General features: G+C 37.8%; 1 protein-coding gene and 1 non-coding gene across 17 annotated transcripts in view; both read left to right on the forward strand.

Moving 5' to 3' along the window:
• Window positions 1–23,263, forward strand: part of pcdh7 (protocadherin 7) — a 473,476-nt gene that overhangs the window by 39,284 nt on the left and 410,929 nt on the right. The window lies entirely within an intron of this gene.
• mir5467 (microRNA mir-5467) lies at window positions 20,070–20,156 on the forward strand. The gene has a single exon (NR_130071.1). It is a non-coding gene; the product is annotated as a microRNA mir-5467 (primary transcript).

A 23,263-nucleotide genomic window follows, 5' to 3' on the forward strand; every position in this document is an offset into this window, starting at 1 on the left:
GCACTACGCAACATTGCACTTCTGATATAAGATTACTAAGCAAATGGTGGGTGTGGAGTGCTTTGCACACTTTTGCTTTTCTAGAAATTTGAAAATGAACCTATCCAAACTTCTATGAGGTTGAAATACAGAGTGACTCTGCTGTGCATATATCTGGGTTTTGTATAAAAGGTTTAACTATGTCAGTTCCATTTCAACCCAACATTCTGTCAATGTGTTGACTTCTGCATGTTGGCATTATCACACCACTATGGAAATCTTTATGCAGATAATAGATAGCCATTCGCTGATTATTATGTAGAGTTGAATTTCATGTAACAAGCATGGGTTGAAAGTCCTCAACTAGCTCAATGATTGGATGAGATACTAGACTTTATGAACATTGGTCTATGAATAATTTGACATTTTCATGAGTGGAGACAATTAGATAATTCATATGCTAGGCCTTCTCTCCCTTCTGGACAGTGCTGGTGTGGAAACTGATTTTATCCACACCACTGTTTTGTTGCAGCTGTTGTGCTAAATGGTAGTTCAGTATTGAATGGACAAGGAAGAACCATTAGCTTTTGTAAAGAATCTGATCTTGGTAGGAAAGCAAATAGGTTGCTTCGATGGATCAATATAGTGGTTCCCATTTCTGGAATTTCTCTGGAATTACGGCTGTGATGACAGTCATGATAAGTGATTCAAAATGTAGCCATACTTTGCTGGTGAAAGACTTCACAGGATAATATTCACATGTTCTAGATTTTGTACAATGTGGTTATAGGTTGGCTGTATTAGTGAGAAACTCCACAGGAAGAAAAGTAGTGCATTCTTGTTTGAAACTGACCCTTCTGGCCTGGGATGACTGAATATTTTGTCCTACCTAGAAAGATATATTGAAATTAATGAGTCTCAAGGTAGCTGTAGCTAGCTATACATCCCATTCTCTGGATTTTTCTCCATCTGTTAGGTACCTGGGAAACACAACTTGAATTAATTTGCAAGCCTTGAACTAGTAGAGTTTCTGTGCAGAAGCATTTGTAGTTATAGACATTCATACCTCTTGTGGTATAGATATATCACTTGCAGACTCTAAAAATAGTTTGTACCATTATGCTGTTTCTGTACCTCACTGCAGACTGAGAATTCAAAAGGTTCCATTTACACTTTGAAACTAAGCCTGCTCACTTCAGTTGTTGGAAGATTCAGCTTGGCTCAAGAAGCCACTGGGTCCCGCCAATTGCCTAAAGTTGTTACTAAATAAAGCATCACTTTCTAGCTCTCAGCAAGCACCTTCTGTGTTGGGTGAGGTTCAGAAAAAAAAACTGGCATTGTAAAAAAAAAAAAAAACCCTGAAAGGCTCTTGTTCACATTTTGAGGGAAGGACTGAAATTCCCCCTTCATTCAGTAATTTAATAGAATATATTAAGTTTAGTGATAGGAGCTTTGGAAAGGTTTTTCTTAACCTCTTGATGTTAGGAATTCTCATTAAAATGTGCTAATATAGATATGAAAGCTCTAAGGAGGCCCATGTCAAGGGATAAAATACCATAGCTGTGAATAACACAGCTTGGTGCTTGCTTAAATCACAGAGAAAGCGGAGGAGGTGTACATTCTTATATCTCTATGAGATATTAAAAATACCAGAAAATTTTCTGCAATGCTGAAATACCTGAGGAATGGTTGAAGGCCACAGATTATATATATGGATGGCTAGAAAAAAATATGGAATACATGTTCAGACCAGTATTCCATATATATAAAGATATATATTTGGAGTACTGGGCTGAAACTCCATGTCCCTTTGTATGCCACCGGACCAGAATATACAGTGCTGTGAAACACTTAGTGTGCAATGGGATTTCAGGCTTAAACCAGGAGTTTTACTTTTCTGAGGCTGGGTTATAGTCTCTTAAGATACCTAAGACTGCGTGTGCTGATATTTTAGATCAGTGGTTCTTAAACTGTGGTCCGGGGACCCCTTGGGGCTCCGCAAGAGGTGCTCAGGGACTCTGTGGGTGCCCCACCGCTTCTGGGGTTTCTGCTGCTGCTGCTGTTGTTACTATTACAGAGCTGGATGTCTATCTGTTGGGGGAGCATTGATAGTGTTTTTCCTGAAGGGCAGAAGGGGGTTGGGCTGGATGGCCCCGGGAGTTTTCCACTGAAATACTGTTAAGTTTATGTTGGTTAAAATTGTTTTGCATTTTAAATATTGTATTTTTTTGCACTGTGTGAATCAATTCACACAAACAGTCTCCATCCATCTGCCACTGGCCCAGCCCATGCCAGATATATACATTATATATAATATGATATATAATATATTTAAACATTTCTTGAGGCTTGATGAGAAACATTTGCCTCAAAAAAGCCTCCATGGCTGAAAAAGTTTGAGAACCCCTGTTTTAGATCATAAACAGATGAGAAATAGGGACTGGTAACAATAGCTGTTATTGCAGGCAGTATGCAGTCTCTGGATTGGCATGGACTCCTACAAAAATTAAGAGCTTGGTTCTACCTTATGTTTTTACTTTTTAGGCATTTTTAATTTTTTGTACAATTTCCTGAAATCTAATAATGTGAAGGGTGGCATAACATGTTTTCAATAAAATAATTAAATTAAAAATCAGCTCCTCCAATATCAAAAAAGGAATGCTGCTTTACATGTCAAATCAAAACACTGAACATATATAGAGATGACATCACTCTGACTAGCCATAAAGAACCATGGGCAATTTCAAATTTCATTTTGATAAAAGGGATTTAGGTGTCATGTGAAAGCCGTCTTATGAATTTTTATGGCCCTGACATTTACCCTTTTCTGATTATCTTATCTTCTTGCTTGCTGGAGCTCAAGCTGGAATGTTGAAAAATTGTATCTACTTATATGATCTCCAGGAGAGGGTTGGCAAGACCCTCTGGCAAGTCATTTGGCAAGACTCTGGAGAGAGCTCTTTCAGTGGCTGCTCCCAGGCTGTGGTACTCTCTTCTGTGGCATATCTGGTTGGCCTCCTTCCTGCTATCTTTCTACCAATAGATGAATAACTTTATATTCAGGTAAATCTTTGAATCTTAGTTATGATGCAGTGGTGAAGTCATGTGCTGTATTTTAACTCTTTCACTTATTATTACATTTTCAGTGTTTTTCACTATCTATACATATAATAAAAGCAAAATAATAATAATAATAATAATAATAATAATAATAATAATAATAATAAAAGGCATTTGATACTTAATCTGGTGTTGGACTGATCGATCTGCCCATTTTATAATAGCCCCATTCTTGAGGTGTTGCCAATGCTATATTGCACTTTGTCCATTTTAACTGTGAAATTACCTTCCCCATTTCGGCCCATTTCGGCACATGTTGCACATTGCCTGGGTTCTATGAATTAGTCTCCAGTGTTAATATTGTATGTTTTATGTTGATTTTAACGATTGTTTTTACTGTAATTGATGTTTTTATTGGATAACTGTTTTATTGCTGTGTTTTGATATTTGATTGTTTTATCGGGCAAGGCCCCATGTAAGCCGCCCCGAGTCCCTTCGGGGAGATGGGGCGGGGTATAAAAATAAAGTTATTATTATTATTATTAAGTCTGTATATGTGTATGTGGCATGGGTGTCCGCTCAAACAGACAACCTTCAGTGTCCACAAACAGGCTATAGTTCCCAGTGCTGTGGAGCCACCAAGTCATTCCCTCCCAGGACATTGCAGGTTACAGCGAGTACAACTCAGTGTTCCTTTCCCTGTGCATTTGCACGATCCCACCCACTGTCTCTCCCTTAACCCATTCCTACCCTTTCCTATGGCTCACAGCAAACAGGGGAATTGATCAGCAACTGAACATACTGGAGAAGTTTGTGGAGAATTCATCATGATTTATAGGAGTTGTAGAGATTGGGATGTAAAGTTCACCTGCAATATAAGAGCACTCTGAACCCCACCAACAATAGACCTGGAACTAACTTGGCACACATGGCCAAATTTGCATACTGGCAGGGTTTTGGGTGATAGACCTTGGCATCCAGGAGTTATAGTTCACCCATATTCAGAGAACACTAAAACCATCTGATGATGGATCTGGACCAAACTTGGCACACAAATTCAACATGGCCAACTGGGAATACTGGTGGACTTTGAGGTGATTCACCTTTGTCTCTGGGAGTTATAGTTCACCTGTATTCTGTGAGCCCTCTGAACCCCACCAATGACAGATCTGGACCAAATTTGGCACACAGACCCAACATGGTCAACTGTGAATACTATGGGAGTTTTGGGAGGATAGACTCAAGATTTTTGGGAACTGTAGTTCACCCACATCCTTATGCATTTTCTAATGGGAGCATTCATAAAAAACAAAAGTGAAGACTCAGTTTTTTTCTAAGAAATAGAGTAACATATGACCAAACTGATATTACCTAACATCAAAAAACAAACAAGACCCTTTTCAAATAACCAGAGCATCGCTGGGTACTCAAGCTAGTTATAAATAATTTAAAATAATTTTATTTAATTCATTTTTTAGTTTGCAAGCTAATGCTTTACCTTGACTACTGTAGCATGCTCTATGTGGTGCTGTCTTTGAAGAAGACTCAGAAGTTACAGTTAATGCAAAGTGCAGAAGCTTGACTATTGACTGGAGATCCTTTAAGTGGTGTATATTAAAAAGATTGCAGTGGCTGCCAATATGTTACTAGTATAAAAACAACAAAGATACCAGAGTTCAATTAAACACCTCTTGTTACGCTGGCACCATATTGACCTCTCCAATGTTGCCAGTATGAATTCAAGGTGTCTGTGATGACATTTAAACCTTATATGGCTCGGGACCTTGATAATTGAGGGAAGGTCCTTCCCCATATTTGGCTGATGATTACATTTTGCTGGGATGGCAGTGGAAAGTTTCTCCTTCTCTCACCAATGTTGGGTTGTGGGAGAGAGCTTTCACAGTCATGGTAACACAACTGTGGAATGCTTTTCCTTTAGAGACTTGACTAGAACCAATTCATTGAAACCTTTGGGCCCCAATAACTCATCCAAAATATAGAGTACAACTACATAAGTTTACATCTGTTTAAAGTTGTTGCAGTTTAATATATTTTCAACTTATTTTAATGCCTTATGTAGGTCACTGCTTCTTAAACTATGGGTCTTTGACCACAAATGGGATTCCTTTAGCTAAAGGTTATACCCCCAAAAATGTTGGCAAAGGTAAGAGTTTTCTGAACATCACCAAATGGTCGTTATAGACATTTACACAAATCTGTTGTGCAGTGTTTACAGTGGATAGGATACTGCAGAAGATGCTTCAGCTGTACTTCATAAAAAGAAAAATCAATTTATTTAGCAAATGCTGAATTGTTACCAGTAAATGTTTGAGTTTTATACCTTTTCTATATATCTATAAATCCAGGATCATGTAAAAATTTCTCCGACCGAAAGAGGTTGCGAGTGGAAAAGGAGCCCTGATGTAGGTCATTCTGAGATCTTTGATATAGGATGGGGTACAAATATTTAAATATTAAAAATACTGCTAAGCTTTTTTAAAATGTAGGGTGTTTGATATCCTGTCCTGGGAGAAGAGTGGGTTATGAAATACATGCATGCATACATAGATACATACATACACATACATCAACTCCAAGTTTCAAGTAATGGATTGCAAGAATCCTCAGCTTTAGCCAAGCAGAGCATGGAAAATTACTTAAAAAAAGATACATCTAGTTATAGTTATCCACATCACTGATAATTAGGTACCCCAAGCTTTGAATCAAATATTAGTCCTGACTGTAATAGACTGATGGATATCAGTGGAATTAAGTTAGCTGTGACCTATGAGTCCAATTTAATTCAGTATGTCTGATCTAAATTGGGCAAAGATACGTTTTAGCCTCATGACACAGACTTAGTTCTAATAAATTTTGCAGACTTGTAAAGCATCATTTTCCAGCCAAGTCCTTCCCAAATGCTTTAGATTCCATCTTTCTTGACTTTATGCATTATGAGAGTGGTGGAAATTGATGTCCAAAACATTTGAAGGTCATGAGTCTGAGTAAGCTGTGCTTTGGAATGTCTTATTTTAGTTGTCAGCCACAGACTAATATATAGTGGAGTGCTTAGGATTGATCCAAACAGCCAGTCAAGTTTGTTACAGGGCAAAGGGAATTATCTCAGGTATGAATTATGAGATGTTTCAGGAGAGATAGTCCCAGTAAGAGCTCAGCTTTATGAAAATCCTTTGAACATTCCTGTGTTGTCCATCAAGGAATCCAAAGACAGCTGCCACATGTCAGGAGTGGCAGTGATGTGAGCAGAAATATATTACTTCATTTTGTTTCTTGTGTGAAAACATGATATATTGATTCATTCCAAATTGTTTTGGATGCGGAGCATTTGAGGCTTGTAAAAGTTATGAATTAAGGTTCCTAAAATATAAGCATTTAATATGAATGAAATTCTCAGACAGTGTAGGAACTATTAGTATGGAACAATAAATCTTGTCAAACCCAAGGTACTTTCATGGCTGTAAAAAATGAAGGTCACATGATAACACTGTTCAGGGAAGGATGTAAGACATTTGCAAAGATTGATTGGAGTGTGAACTTCACACCGATATCTTTTTGACAATCTCATGTTCTTATGGGGCTTCCAGCCCTAACTCCATTTTGTCTTTAATGATACTAAATTACTTCTGCACTATTTGATAATTACATTAATCTCTTCCTTTCTGAGGCTGTTTCCAACGAGATAAATTCACTATATGGTCCACATTTTCTGTGATTTATTTTTCTAATTTATATATGAAAAACTGGTCTCTAAAGATAAAGGTAGTGCTCCGTGAAACAGTCAAGCTGGAAGTCTTGGGTTTCTCCTGATTTATAGCCTAATTTTTAAGATTTCCCGTGGCAGTTAATACACTGCCTTGCAAATCTAGCACAACGTCCCAACAAATGACAATAAATTGACAAGGCCAAAGCTTTCCAAAGATCTTGCTGGCAGAGCAACTTATATTCGGTCATGCCAATTAATTTACTGAATTTATTGCAACCCCTATATGCACTTTCATGAAAGTAAGTGCTGTTGAACTAAATTGGAATTAGTTCTCAATGGGGAAGGATAGGATTTCACCATTAGTAGACTGATCAGGTAAAATAATAGGATAAAAACTCAGTACCAGCCAGAACTTGATTAATTGTTATTCGTATTATGTCTCATCAGTGGCCAGGTTGTCAAGGGATGATGGGACTGGCAGTTCAGTACAATCTGGAGAATTACATGTTCCTCAGCCTCAAGTAAAGCTTGGATGATTAGTTGAGCTGAGTTTGAAGGACACTATTTATTTACATCTTTTAGAAGCTTAGTTTTCACTTAACTAGTGAAAGGGATTAAATTGCAGGATGAAATCATCAGGGCCAGTTTTGTGATAACAGAAGGAAAAATAGAAACATATGTCTTGACATTAAAGTTCTGGGAGCCAGAGTCGGACAAGGACTGCAGAAGACAAAGTTTACAATCCCTTCTGAGCCACAGAAACTCACTGGTTGATCTTGGCAAGCCACTCTCTCTTTGCCAAAGAGGAAAGTGATGGCAAACCTCCTCTAAGTAAACTTTGCCAAGAAAACACCATGGCAGCATCTCCATGTGTCAGAGGTGGCCTGAAGGTACATAGAGGCAGCAGCAACAATACAGCTGTAGAAATGGGGATTGATTCAACTAGTACTATACAAGTGTCTGGTTTTGGAGCAGAGAGTAGTATTTATTGGCATCAGCAACTTATGCTAACGGCAATATATCTATTCAGCTAACTGGGTGTTGTCAAGACACTGACCTTATCTCCATGTGAGCTTTCTGGTAAAAGTAGAAATTGACTTTTTTCTGGCATGCTGTAATCATTGGGAAATTTCCTAGCCAACTTTAACAGTGCCAGCTGCTGGCTACTACAGTAATATATCATGCAATATTCCTCAGTGTTTTATCTGATGAGGAAATCATTAGTCCTTTGCCATGATAGAGGAGATTGGGACACATGGGGAATCTCTGTTCCTCCAAATTTCATTGGATTCTAAGACCCATTAAACCCAACCAACCTGGGCAGTGGTGATGGACGATGGGAGAGAGAGTCTAGCAAAATCAAGAATACTACAGATTCCTTGCCTTTGCTAAATTAGTTTTTTTTATGTAAACTATTTATACCCCACTCTCCAGCCACAAAGGTTCTCACAATGGTTTAAAAATCACTAATTTGCCCGCAGGTTTATAATCTATAGACCTTAATGCCATTTGTACTCAGAGTAGAGAAAACATCTATCACTTTCCCTCAGTTGTTCATTGTCAGACAAGATTAACACCATTTTAATAGGAACATGTCTACCATTAATGAACTTCTAATTGAGAAGTTGCTAACAAGCTTTTCACAGGTTTTTCATATAATACAATTTGAAAAGCATTGTGTAGGAGGAAATGAAAATGAAAATAATATTTAAAATATCAATTACTTTTCCTAACAAGAAGTGTGAGTATAATTTACTATACTATAGTTAAATTCCACCATCTCCTGGAATGAAGTGGGTACCCATATCTGACCATTTTTAGTATTTTCTCTCAATATTACAATTATTAATGCTATCCCTTTAAAGCAATTTGTCAATAAAACACTTACAAAATAATTGATTGTAGTTCAGCTGAATAGAAGCCCACGTGTTTAAGAAAAAAGTTGGATATCCTAGCAGACTTCAGGTTATATTCTGTCATTTAGCCATGGCTATTCGGCTTGTGTATTTCAACTGAACTGAAATGCGTGTCTTCAGAAAATGGGCGGATGCCCGCATGGGAGTTTCAAGTCTGCAGCCGGAAAATGTGGCTAGATCCGGCCCATTGGTGGCAATGGGGTGGCATCATAGGCCCCCCTTCTCATCATTTTTAGGGCTATCTGGATGAAAATTGCCACACTTGGAGGACACATCTATCACTACTGGCCCACCAAATTTCATAACATTTGGGTCATCCCCTGATTTTTAGGATTTTTTTAAATTTCTCGAAATAAAGTCTTTAAAATTCCCAAAAAAGTGTTCTCCACTGGCTCTGTCCTGTAACTTCTCCAGGAGCAACAGCAGGGCACCATTCCTTCCTGCCAAATGTCAAAGATGCACTTCCACATCACACAGCCCACTATTACTTTTTCTTTACTAATAAAAAAACAACAGCAACTTCCTCCAAAGCTTTTGTATTTCTTGTTCTCACAACATACTGGAAGAGGCCAGTAGCCCACAATCCACAAGCAAGCAAGCAGCATGTCCCCTTATTAGAAAAACACTACAAAGCAATCGGACTGAAGCATCTCTCTCTAGAGCCAGGACACAACTGAGCAATGGAGGTGCTTACCCCATTAAATAGAGACAACTTGTGTAAGACATGTTACTGCTGTTTCTTCTATTCTGATTGACCCAACAAGCAGGGCTCAAAGAAACCCCATGCAAGCACATTGTAGCCTCTCCGTGTGCTGTGTGATCCCAAATAGAGCAGAAGGAGTCACATCCAGCAGATACGTGGTCTGGCTCTGTTGAAAAATCATGGTGGCAAAACCCTTGCAGTCACAGGCATCCAAAGAAGCCAAGGCAAATGGCCAAAATGAATCTGTTTACAAGTCTAATGGCTATTGCTTAATGGCAGAAAGAACAAACCAAGGTAAGTTGGAGTTATCTGTGCTACCTGCTGCATAGTATACAGAAATGTTCCCTGTATGCAAAAGTCCATATTTTTATAGTCTTTGAAGTAATGTGTCACCATTCTTCTAATGATAGAAAGATGATGCCATAGTAATAAAAGCCCATGTTGTGATATGCTGATAAACTGTAGAATTTTATTAATGATGTGTTTTGAGAATGAATATTTCATGAAGGAAAAGCAAGAGGATTAGCTCCTTTGAATATAAATAAGATTCAAAAAGTAAGATGCATAGATACAACTATGAGTTGTTCTTGAGGTCATGGTTGTGGGGGCTGTCATGTTGAGCTGCAGTCCTTCAACATAACCATGTTTTATTGATGTGGTAAACAACATATTTCATTTTGCTACCATAGTGTCTCCTGAGATAGTATGGAAGAGCAGTTCCAGTACAGACTTTCCATTAGAATCTATTTTCATGATTGGAGAAAAAAAATGAGGTATCTATGTAGATTTTCAAATGGCTACAATAGCCACCATTAAATCAAATGAGTGATTTTATTGTTGGAAAACAAGTCACAAACAAAATAAAGAAAAACAAAAAGTGGTGATAAAAACAAAGCAGGATAAGAGAGAAGGTTGGGACTAGAACTCATGCAAATGCAAACATTTTCTGGTCCTAATTCTACAGTCCAAGAGTCAGAATTGAATGGCCCACCATTAACTATGCTACCTGGGCAATTGGAAGTTGTAGTTCAGTAACATCCATTTAACTACATAGTTCCCTTCCCTAAATAGACATTTTCACTTTGAAGGATACTTGTGGTAGTCCACCATTTTATTTCTATGCACATTTTAAAATTAGCATAAATTTTCCAAAGAAAGAAGGGAAGATCTGGTAGTTTGGTTCAAGTGGAAATTTTACTAAAATTATCAGGGCTTGTGGCATTAACTTAATGTGGAAGGAAATCAAGGCCCATTCATTAATTTAATGGCATTTTCCCTCACTCTTTCGTGCAGTTCACTGCATGTATTGTTAATATTATTCATTATCTTCAGCTGATTGAAAAGAAAAGACCCTAAGGCCAGATGGAGCATTTCTGTTGATTTTTAACAATAACAGAGATTCTGGTAGATTATCTGTAGAAATAATAGTAGGATATGTTTTGTGCATTTTTTATTCTTTGGTCCCCCCCCCCCCCCAAGAGAAAATTGTTTGCGATAACACCTTATTTTCCTGGATCATACTCCTTATCAATAGTTAATTATTATTTTTTTCTTTGCTGCATGAGGTCATGATAGAACTATTTATATTGACTACTTTTACTTTTATTCAAATTGATTGCACAGCCTTCTTCACCATCTCACTTTCTTTTGTAATAATAGAATATCTGTGAATCAATGGAAACTGTTAAATTAAAAGACTGCTCCTCTGGAGGACATTTAGAGACCAAAGAAATTATTATATTCAAAGGGAAATATTACTCTGCCACACAGCTAACATTTGCAATCTTTGGTCCTCTGTTGAAAATTCAGATTGAAAATTATTTTATTCTACTAATAAAAGTAATGTGAATTTAAATAGGACAAAAATAGATCTTTTCATTTTAAAAAAATCTCAGCTTTTATGTTTTGTCCACTGTCTAAATTAACAACTGACCAGCAGAAATATTTGGGCCAGGATCTTTTTAGATATTTCCAAAGCATACATTTCCACAAGTATATTTATGCTGCAGGCTCAGGTGATCAGCACAAGTTAGAGGCCATGTTTATGTGGCTATTTTTGTCAGGGGTGAAATGATGGCTAGGCACCATCTAGATAAATAGTCTGGAAAAAGACTCTCTGCAAGGAAGTATTTCATTTTCTCATGCACAACATTCCAAATAGTATTTATATTAGTACAACTACCAATTATACCAATGTAAATATCCAACTGATTTTGAACTTAGTCTCTTTGGATGATCCTTATCTTCCAGGATCTGTATTGGATCCCTGTTAGATTTCCATAAAATATGACCCATCATGTAAACACAGAATGATAGCATTTGAAGAGGCTAACAAGGGAATCCAGCCCAACCCCCCATCATGAAGGAATACACAACCAAAGCATCCCAGACAGATGGCCATCCAGCCTCTGCTTAAAAACCCCCAGAGAAGGAGACTCCACCACACTTTGAGGCAAGATATTTCTCTGTGGAACACTCTTACTTAAGTTCTTTCTAATGCTTAGGTAGAATCTCTTTTCCTGCAGTTTGAATCCATTGTTCCATATCGTGGTCTCTAAAACAGCAGAAAGCAAGTTTGGCCCCTTCTCAATATGACACCCCTTCACATATTTAAACTTGGGTATCATGTCCTCTCTCAGCCTTCTATTTTTCAAGCCAAACATACCCAGCTCCCTAAGCCATTCCTTATAGGGCTTGGCCTCCATCCCATTGATCATTTTGGTCACCCTTTTCTAAACATGTTCTATCTTGTCAATGCCTTCTTGAATTGTGGTGCCCATAACTGGATACACCATCTGACCAACACAGAATAGTGTGAGATTATGACTTTCTTTGAGCTAGATGCTCCATGATGCTTCCTTATGCTTCACTGAGGGTATTGGGAAGATGTCAAGAATGGAAGGATAGTGTGTTTTGTACCACTAGCCAATGGGTTCCACTATTCAGATGCTCTTTCAAAAGTAACACAAACCCACACACATCTATTAGCCACATATTTGTGGAGACTTTGGAACTATCAGCTAAGTTTGGTGTTGAAATGGTGGTTGCAATTGAAATACATTCTCTCCTCCCTGCTTAGTAGATTATTATGTGACCCAAAACCCCTCTGTGAAGGTTTGTCCAGACTTCAAGAGCCCGTTTTAGTAGTTCATAGACTCTTACTCACCAACTCCCTGAAAATGTAACAAAATGGTCAAAAGAAATGATGTACTATCACATCATAAAGCTGCATGTGACAGGGGACCGTGAGTGTGAAAAATGGTGCCTAATCCCACTCCATATAGCTTTCTATCCCTACTGTACCACTGCCTGATGTGTAAGATTAAAATATTAGTTGGGATCAGAATGTTAATTTAAATGCTTTATGTTTCTAATTGGTGTGTGTGTGTATGTGGTGGGGGGAAAGTCCAAATCTCATGAGTGTTTAAGCTGAGGCACACTACACTTGTCAGAGCACACTGGTGGTTTGAAAAGATACGTCAGAGGAAATGTTGGCATGTCTTGAGGGAAGGCATACTTTCCAAAATCACATCTGATGAGTAATGTTCAGGGGGTAAACAATGCCGAGCAGTGCATACACAGGAGGCCTTCTACGTCAGATGTGTAGCAGTAGCAATGATGAGATCCAGGTTGCACATTGAAATGTGAAAATTGAACCATATGCTTTGAAACAGAATGCAGTTATTCAAAATTTGGCAGTTTTACTTAGAAAGAGACCCCAACAACCTTTTTTTTTACATTTATTCTGAGCAATCTTTATGATAAGAGGAAAAAAATAAGAGATTTGACATATGGTAAGGAGGGATGACACTATGCTTAATAGACACCCAAGTTTAAATATTTGCTCATCTGTACAGCTCCCTGGGTGGTCTTGCACCAATCCGTCTCAGTTTAATCTATCTGACAGATGAGATTGGATAATGCCATGAATACTATTCCAAGCTCTTTGGAGGAAGGATGGCTTACATATCCAATAGATAAATCTAATTTTGAATAGGATGGATTGATTTTTCTTAGTAATCAAGTTACTATGTGTTGTGTTTGTTTTCTCCATTATTTTTTAAAAGGGAAATTCTCTCCGTTTAGGAATTAATGAACAGAAACAAAGCTGATGTTTCATTGCTAATGTTAGTGGCATCAAAATATGATTATATTACATATTAATTGATTCCATTAAATGCAGGTATAAAGTAACCACAGAAAAAATGAAAGCATGCCAAATACCTTTGCATCATTATTTAAAGAATGATTTATGAAGATTTGTATAGGTTTCAAAGCAAATGTTAGAACATTGCTTATGCTATGTTTTTATATATTTCGGCTTGATAATTCTTGATTCATTACCACTGCATAGTTATTTTACATAAAAAAATCCTGGAGTGGAAAAATGCAATCTCAGCATCCTTGAATTGATTTTTTAATGGAATATTAGAAAGCTCACTGAATAAATTGCTCAAAGAAAATGTAAAATTATACCAGAGTGATGACTGTACTTGCATTAAGCTTTTTGAAATTAATTAGAGTAATGGCATTGTGGCACCAACACATGACAGAAAGAGACAAAACACAGTTACTGGATAAGCAGAGCTACGTTTGGTTCAATATTAACAGGAGAGTTCAGCATACAACTCAGCAATGTAGAAAATAGCTGAAACAAGAGCCAGACTACAAGGTGGTCCCTACCCATGGTGCTGAATCTTTTGGGACACTAGGGTTCAGCACATTGACTAGATCCTTTCAACTTCAACCTGAAACATTTTGGGGTATCCTATCCACTGCATCAAAGACATGAATGCATACACCCAACTGTCCATTTCTTCATCCCTAGTAGCTGGGAAAAACCTTACTATGTACCCAAACTGAAGTAGTACTTTAGCTACTTCCTCCCCAAGTATGAATAACTGTGAAAAATATATATAGTAGTGATTTTTAACAGGTAACTTTCCAAGCACTAAAGGAAGGCCACATATAGTTATTCTACACTTCCTCCTCACAATCCTGACAACTTCATTTTGTGGCTAAGCAATCCTCAAAGTGAGACCTTTTCCTGTCCCATGGGTATTGCTGACTTGAGACGTCAGTTGGTTATAAGTTTTGTCTTTTCACCCCACCATTTCTTCATATTCTTACAGGCAGCTGTTCAAAAAGTCATGCAAATACCTTGCTCATTAAAGATAGCCTAAGGTCTAAGAAATGGTTGTTAAGCAGGAAGTCTATTCAACAGCTATTCAAATGTCATCACTTCTTCCGAGTGGCCATAGGCAACTTAATCAGAAAAGACATCTTCGAGTTGTATGATCGACAACTTGATTGAAGTATCAATGAAATCTGTGACAGTAGCAGAGAAGAATGCAAAATCTATGTAAGGGGATCATTAGGAAACAGCTAAAATGTAATGGCTAGTAGCATAATATCTTTATGTAAATCTATAGTGTGGCCACATTTAGAAAACTGTGTAGTAATGTTAGAATTTGGGAATCACCCAGTTATGTTGGTTGGCAGCTGATTCAGGTAGATTCCTACTACTATAGTGGTATGATATTAAATAATTTATCGACCCAAGAAGTAATTACAGCTTCTGGCTTAGTAGTAGTAGTAGTAGTAGTAGTTGATGATGATAATAATGGCTTTAAAAAGGCAGAAAATTCTTTAGGAATTTACCAGTGGTTGGTTACAAATGGCAAGTGGTAAATGGAGCTGCATATTTTAGGAGAGATTTCCAAGCTTCAGTCATGCAGGTATTTTAGACTTCCAGAATTCATGACAGTTGGCCAAGTTGGCTGGAGCTTCTGGGAGTTGAACACTTAAAAGACTACATGTTGGAAATCAATTTTTTTAGGAGGAAATAATGCATCAGAATATTTTTGCTTAGGCTACAACCGGTAGGACTGTGGCACAACTGGTTAGTAGCCAGCTGTAATAAATCACTACTGACTGAGAGGTCATGAGATTGAAGCTCGAGTCGGATTGAGCTCCTGACCATTAATAGCCTATGTCATTGGTGACCTAAGCAGTTTGAAAGACAGTTGTGTCTGTTTAGTAGAAAATGTATGTTTATGTAAGGGTGCTAATTTAACTAATTTACGACACCATAAAAACTTCCAGCAGCATGCAGAAAGGAATGAGGAAGTACTACCATCAAGGACTCAGTGTTACAAGTGGATGATGAAGTGGCAGCTCTTCCTGTGGATGGAATTGAGTACACCCTCATGAAGTGGAAGCTGGAAAATGTTAAATTGCCTCTGTTTGGGTCTATATGTTGTATGTCTAATGGCATTGAATGTTTGCCATGTATATGTGCATTGTAATCCACCCTGAGTCCCCTTTGGGGTGAGAAGGATGGAATATAAATACGGCAAATAAATAAATAAATAAATAAATAGGTTAAGGTTGCTTGAATCATATCTAGCTGGCGAAGCTCATGAAAGCTCTGACTGATTACTGTTAGAGATAAAATATTGGGTTATGGTGGTTGACCTTTGAGAAATAACAGAGTTATGTTCACAGAAAGATAAACATTTCTTAGCTTTAACCTGCCATATGCAATATAGGAACACAAACTTAATTTTTAAAGGATTACTCAGATACTATGTGCAAATTACTATACAAATGTTAAGTGTTATTAATTAATATTACTAATAAGATAGACTTGATGGGCTATTGCCTATTTTTCCACATCACATCTGCTGTAGTTTGTGTGTCATCAAAGCAAGGAAAATCAATCAATGTAAAGCTCATATCATGAGACATTTTAAGGTCTTGTTGGCCAACACAGAACCAACTGGTAGAAACTGGGGGGGGGGGGGGGGGTTCTCGTCCAGAAAGGAGTAAATAATTGAATCTTGAGTGCTATTTCTTCCTTGAAAGTTTTACAGGCTGTAGCCCACCTTAACAAATGGGGATGAAACATGTCATAGCTAAGTGGGTTGAACTACAGTTGTAAAGAGATGTATTTGGGCTTATTAGAATGGGCAAAGTAGCTGTTCTAAGGATATGCACACATTTTCCTGAACATTTATAAGTCTTTTCTCTAAATAAAGTGCACACATGTTGATGACTAAATCTGCATAAGTGAAATAGTATTACGGCTGAATCCTTTGTTTAGTTACATATTTAGAATTCTCTGTGAGAACTCTCACCAAACTACAAATCTTAGGTCTATGTAAACTTCAGTAATGGCAGTAGAAGTGATATCAAAGTGTTGTAATTGCACCTTGTGAAAAAACCCTTATTCAATTGAGAACAATTTCACAAATTAGCTGAATTGTGCCAGTACATACTCAAATGAGGGAAATTGCTTTTAAAATCGTGTGTATGTTAGTATGGAAAAAAAAAAACCCAGAAAGACTCACAACCTGGTATGAAACAGGACAATTGATTAATTCAGGAAGCATAGGAAGAAACCCAACCATATTAAAGATTTCCATATAGTTAATGTCAGGCATACCATTATGCTATTCTTTATTGCTATTAATTCTGAAAATCTTTAATTTTCTAGAATTTGTTATACCATTTCAGTATAAGCCTCTTTTTTATTTTTGAATAGCTATTCCAACTAATTATACTTTCAGAAGGATACTCATTCTTATTCCGTCACCTAAGAATTTAGCCCATTTGGAATCAATTTCCTGATGTTTCTAATAATCAATGATGATAACAAATTCTTGTTATTGCTCTTAATGCTACACCATCATTGAGAATGGCCCTTGGCAGAGGCTTGGAGAATAGTCCCTTGCCTTGAACATCTTACAGTTTAAAATATGAAATGCAAAAGAGGGGGATGGAAGTGGAAACAGGAGTAAACAGGGAATAAGGATGCTTGTGTCTGTGACAGAAACTTAGGCATGTTTCAAGCTCAACTGCTGTAACTAAGTAATTAAAGTAATGGGAATTAGGGAGATATGCCAGAGGCTTCATGAAAAGATTGGCTTTGAGATAAGGGGGAAAAAACCTAGACAAATACCCACAAGGATAAACTAAAATCACCTAAAGTTATGTGCATTATGTCCATATGAATGAATTTAGATAATGTAATGGAGATGGAACCAAGAACCTTGCCTATTGGCACAGCATATACCATTTATAAAATGGGTCGTAAATAACTTAATATGCTGAAACAGTTAAAAAGGATACATTATGCTGGCCAACACACATTTAGGTACCTCAAATGTTAACCCGGTTACTGGGTATATTTGATTTCTGGTTCTGAAAATGGCACCAGTTTTCCCCTATCAGCTCTAGTTTTTGACATGCAGAACATAATGCCCTATACCAATCATCATTTGCTCACCCATAGAAAACCATTATAGCAATCTCGAAGAAACTAGAGCTGATGAGATGTACCTAAAGGGACACTATATATTTATACATTATTTTAGTAGTTATACACTATTTTAAGTTTTTATCAACCAATCGTATGTTGATAAATTATCTCCTCCTCCTCCTGTTGCCGCTTGGGCTCGTTTTCTCTCCCTTTGGCTTCTCCTTCCTCCCTTCCTTAGGCTATAAATTGTATTTTTTATGATTTATAATATTATTTTAGAGTTTATTAAAAAAAACCGTGAAACAGCAAATCTGCAAAAAGCAAACCGCAAAGTAGTGAGGGAACACTGTATTAAAACTTTGGATTTCTGGAGCAGCATCGATAAAGAATTTTAGTGATTCTTACATCCAAGTAAGGACTGGAGCTTGTTTGAATATAAAAAGGACTAGGTTCCAATCCTTACATGGATGTAAGACTCACTAAATTCAGATGTACAATACTGGTGCCTGGGGCCCTTTCCACACAGCTGAATAAAATTCCACATTTCCTGCTTTGAACTGGAATATATGGCAGTGTGGACTCAGATAAACCAATTCAAAGCAGATATTGTGGGATTTTCTACCTTGATATTCTGGGTTATATGGCTGTGTGGTAGGGCTCAGGAAGCCACATAGAAGATCAAACTGAATGGCAGTGACAAATCTGGAACATTGGCCTACACCATTTATTCTCCCTTTCCCTGCTGCAAAGTATTTCAGCAACTCTAACCCACTTTATATTGGTCCTTTGATTCCAACTTGAATGGAACCCTTCTAAGGATATTTTCTTTCCTAGGAAATGACTTGAAATTGATTTTTACCCTGATATGCTACAACGCTGAAGTAAGATAAAAAATCTTTGTCTAATAAATGCGTAGCGAGGCTTTGTTGGCCATCAGAGTGCTGTGACATTCTAGAGTATTGATTTTTGCAAAGCGAAGGTGTGACAAAGTAGCGGTAACGGGACAGCAGGGAATTGGGATTTGAATTGTGCACCAGGGCTAGCCCTCGCTTTACTTATAGCATGATAGGCATTTTGAAGCCACAGTGATAACTGTCATCTCCTGTTGTCTCTCCCGCATAAATTTAGACGGCTGTGTGAGATTTTGTATTACACATCTTCAGATGGGGCCAGATGAATGCATGTTTTTCTGACTTAAAAGAGAACATTTTTCCCCTGGCCCTTCTGCATCTTCTTGCAGAATTGGATAGGAAGGAGAGCAATAAGGGGTTTTCACAAAGGCTTTAAGTGTCAGAGCTCTTTTTAACCACTTGATTTCTGCTATCTTGTCCACTGCAAGGAGAAAGAGACTGTAGATAGGAGCAGATGCATAACTGTCCCTATTCTTAAGCTAAAGTATAAAATATACCAGTCCCTGCATCCCCTGCCTCTCATGTATCCCCTTTATCAGGAAAAGATGATATTGAGAATACAAATAACAATAAAAGAAAGGGCATTGCAGTCCATTATGCCAACTCTGTAATTCACTTAATTTTTTATGCCAGTGTTTCTCAAACACTGGTGTTTTGGTGTTTTGGACCTCCTGGTGTTTTGGACTTCAGCTTCCAGAAATCCCAGCCAGCTTACCAGCTGTTAGGAATTGTTCTAGGCTATGATGGCAAACCTCCTCATGGTGAGGAGCACTTTCAACCTTCTGATTCATCATCAGGAACCTTACAATCAAGGGCATACACAGATTGCTTTTTTAAACTGTGCCTTTTCGTGGTGTTACTGCCACTAAAATTGGAAAAAAGTAATTGCAGAAGGGGTAAAGGTTTGATTAGCACAAAGGCTGGTTGATGTGGGAGAGGCATATCCACCTCTGTTCTTTCCTTTGAAATGGCTTTGCAGTTAGCCTCCCACCCTAAAAGAGGCTGTCCAGGCAAAGAAATATGGATTGTGCAGAACCTCGCCACAGTAATCATCATCATCCTCATCATCCTCACCGTCTCCGTCTCCATCTCCATCATCATCCATATAACCACTCCTTAATATTTTCCATTGGACCCATTACCTCTTTTTATGGTTGGTGTTTTTAAGGTAGGTATATAATTTTAAATGAATTTTAATATTTTAACCTCATAATATGTTTGTTTTTAAGTCTTGTCTTTATGCTTTCATCAATGTTCAATATTGTTTTAATTTGTGGTGTTTTGAATATGTTGTTGTCCACCTTGAGTCCCAGTTTCAGGAGAGAGGCATAATAATAATAATAATAATAATAATAATAATAATAATAATAATAATAATAATAATAATAATAATTTAGAAGAGACCACCACAAACCATCCAACCCCATGCCCTAAGTATTATTCCTCATCCTCATCCTCATCATCATAATATGCCACCTGTCTCTCAAAAGTAAGAGACTTTTGGAGAGTATATGTTGTCAGGACTCGAGGAGTGAAGGCCATGGGAAAATCTGGCATATTACAATGTTCCCATGGCCTTTACTCCTTTAATCCTGACAACTCCAAAAAACATCTTATAAAATTTTCCCCATGAAGCTGTTGGACAGTCTCCCTAGGTTCTACAGTCTTCCTTATTCCAGTCTGTCATGAAGACAACATCCATACAACTGAAACAGCTACATATTGAAATGATATCAAACCACTTACCTGTTGAACACATTTCCCTTTTCTTACCTTGTTGTATTATTTCTTGTGTCAAATTTTAGACCGTGTGCTCTATGGATCAGGGATATATATGTGTGTGTGTAAAGGTTTCCCCTGACGTTAAGTCCAGTCATGTCTGACTCTGGGGGTTGGTGCTCACCTCCATTTCTAAGCCGAAGAGCCGGCGTTGTCCGTAGACACCTCCAAGGTCATGTGGCCGGCATGACTGCATGGAGCGCCGTTACCTTCCCGCCAGAGCGGTACCTATTGATCTACTCACATTGGCATGTTTTCGAACTGCTAGGTTGGCAGAAGCTGGAGCTAACAGCGGCCGCTCCCGCCGCTCCCGGGGTTTGAACCTGGCACCTTTCGGTCCGCAAGTTCAACAGCTCAGTGCTTTAACACACTTCGCCCCATATACATATATACATACATAAAATATATAGGCAACTGGACTTCTTTTCTCACTTCTTCACTGGAAGCAGTCCTACTGAATTCTCTAGTCATCTCCTGATTAAATGATTATTGCATGCAAGGGTCAGTGGTGGGGAATGCTGGATCTAAGCCAAATGATATCTTTAAAAACCAATCATAGGTGTACTAGATTTATGGACTCAAATCCATCTGTCACTGTCAGATTTTAATTTATTGTAGTATGTTCCTGATATTTTGCATGCTTGGATGCTACTCTGACCTGCAAATGAAAAAAGAAATGTGTTCTATAATATAGGTTTCCCCTGTTTTCTAACAGCATAAGTATTTTGTTTAAGCAGATTTGCTAGGAAATGACAGTTTTGAAAAATTGGAGACAGTGGTTGCTGGAAGCATTTCAGTTCCAGGCAATCTAAATAGTGCAGAGGGGATGAAATGTCACTATGTTTTAAAGATGACAGTTTTGTCAAAGATTCTTTTTCACTCTTTGGCTTAAAACAAATTGAGTGAATCAAGTACATCTATTTAAACCATGTGTGTACTCATCGAGGAAAGCACCGCCTCGCATAAGCTGAGCACCCCGGTGATAAAGCTGACTTAATAATTGTAAGATGGAAGACCAAATAATCTAATTTTACTTTTTAAAAAATAATTCCTAGTTCAACACAACCATGCATCACGACAAGTTTTTCCGGAATATGACTATGTAGAGAGTACCTGAGTAGACCTGGTTACAAGTGAGCCTGCACCACAGATTTCCAGGTGGAACCTGCAGCAAAATATTATCATATACCATTATGTACTAACAACAATGTTTTTGTTTAGGGCAATTTGGGAAACTGCAAGGGAAGAGATATTTCATGTTATAGGAACCTTATGGGATGCCCCATAACCTGTATTCTATTAATCTGGTGAGAGAAGGAATATTGGATGTCAACTATACTCATAACAGACTGATTCCCGAACATCTGACATCCTGCAAAAGGGCCACAAACTACATACCAGATACTGTGACAATCCACTTCTTGTGAGTAGTGCCACTCTTCCAGTTCTTAGCTCTTCAGACCCAGGTGGGCAATATCTGTAGCCCTTCATATAGGCCGGGATCCTTTGTCCCCAACATTATTGAGTTGGCCCGGAGAATGGGTGGACTGTTTTCTATTGCCGTGCAAAAAAGCTAGCAAACCTATTATATTGGTTTCCTTTCCGATTGACTCAGTTCTCAATCGATTGTTGGTTTGTTAGTTTGTTTTTGAGATCTGGCTCATTTTGGGCATTTTGTTTCTTTTAAATTATTCTCCTATGTTTTTTGGGTGTTCCTAAACATGCACAACTTGCCTCTTATTTCTCAGAGGCTCTGTTTGGGATCAATATCTGCTAAATACCTATCCACAGTGTTGGTGTGAAATGATTTTACATTCACCTCTCCTCATTAGAACCCAAGCAATTGTAGTTTTTTTTTTTTTTGGAGGGACAGGGAGTGGCTTAGGGATTCAGATCAGACAATATTAAGCATGTTTGCCATACTACAGGTCCCATAATTCTTTGGCAAAAGCCTTAATAGCTGCAAGACATCTTCTAACAAGATGCCCACTTTTCCACTATCTATGTACAAGAATCCAAACCCCAGGATGCAAAGCTTGAATATATCACCACTGGCAACAGGACTCTTTTTGTTCCCTTAATTTCTTGGGCAGCACTAGTGTGTTTCATATAGTCTGATATGATATTGCATCATTTCAGATGTTGTTGGCTGACTTCTATCTTTTATTTGCAGGAGCAGCAATTCTGAGGTTGTTTTTTGTGTGTGTGTGTGAAGGACAGACAAAAAATGCTGACATTGTTTAACATCAGGGTCTTCAGGGTGGCTACAAGAGCCCCTCTGCAGGGCCTGAGTACTATATATGTACCCCCTCAGTTTTATATGTTGCCAAGACAGTTTACAGTTGGAAGATTTAAAAAAGAAATTCAATGGTAGCTGTTGTGTTGACATTTAAAGGCATTAGCCAGTATATTTCAATTGTAGATACATACTGCCCAACATCCAGCTGCAAATAAGTTTGTTTTTTAATAATTATACTGCCTTGGCAGCATATAAAGGAGGGATGGTCCTTATATAGCACCCAGCGCCTACAGTGAGGACCATGTAGCCTTACTGAAGCCCACTCCATGGTTTAAAAATTGAAGCAATACATATTTACACACACACACACACACACACACACACACAGAGTGGCTTACACCTTTAAATGATAAATTTCTACTGCCCAATGCACCTGTACTCCAATATTGGAATCAAGTCCAGAAATTTGGATAGCTCCTACAAGATTTAGACCAAAATGAATGTATGCTTGTATGAAAGAACAACTAAAGAAAGACGATAAAGACATTGCTTCTCCAGTATGAGTTTCTTTTCTACTGTCTTTACTCAGGTCACACAGACATTCAAGCAGACTGGCGAAAGAGATGCCAGTGGGGATAGCCAATTAGTATTGCATCTTTAGCCCCAATTAAGTGGCATGTTGTTGCCAC

The sequence above is a fragment of the Anolis carolinensis genome, chromosome 5, assembly GCF_035594765.1.
Source record: "Anolis carolinensis isolate JA03-04 chromosome 5, rAnoCar3.1.pri, whole genome shotgun sequence".
NCBI lineage: Eukaryota > Metazoa > Chordata > Lepidosauria > Squamata > Dactyloidae > Anolis > Anolis carolinensis.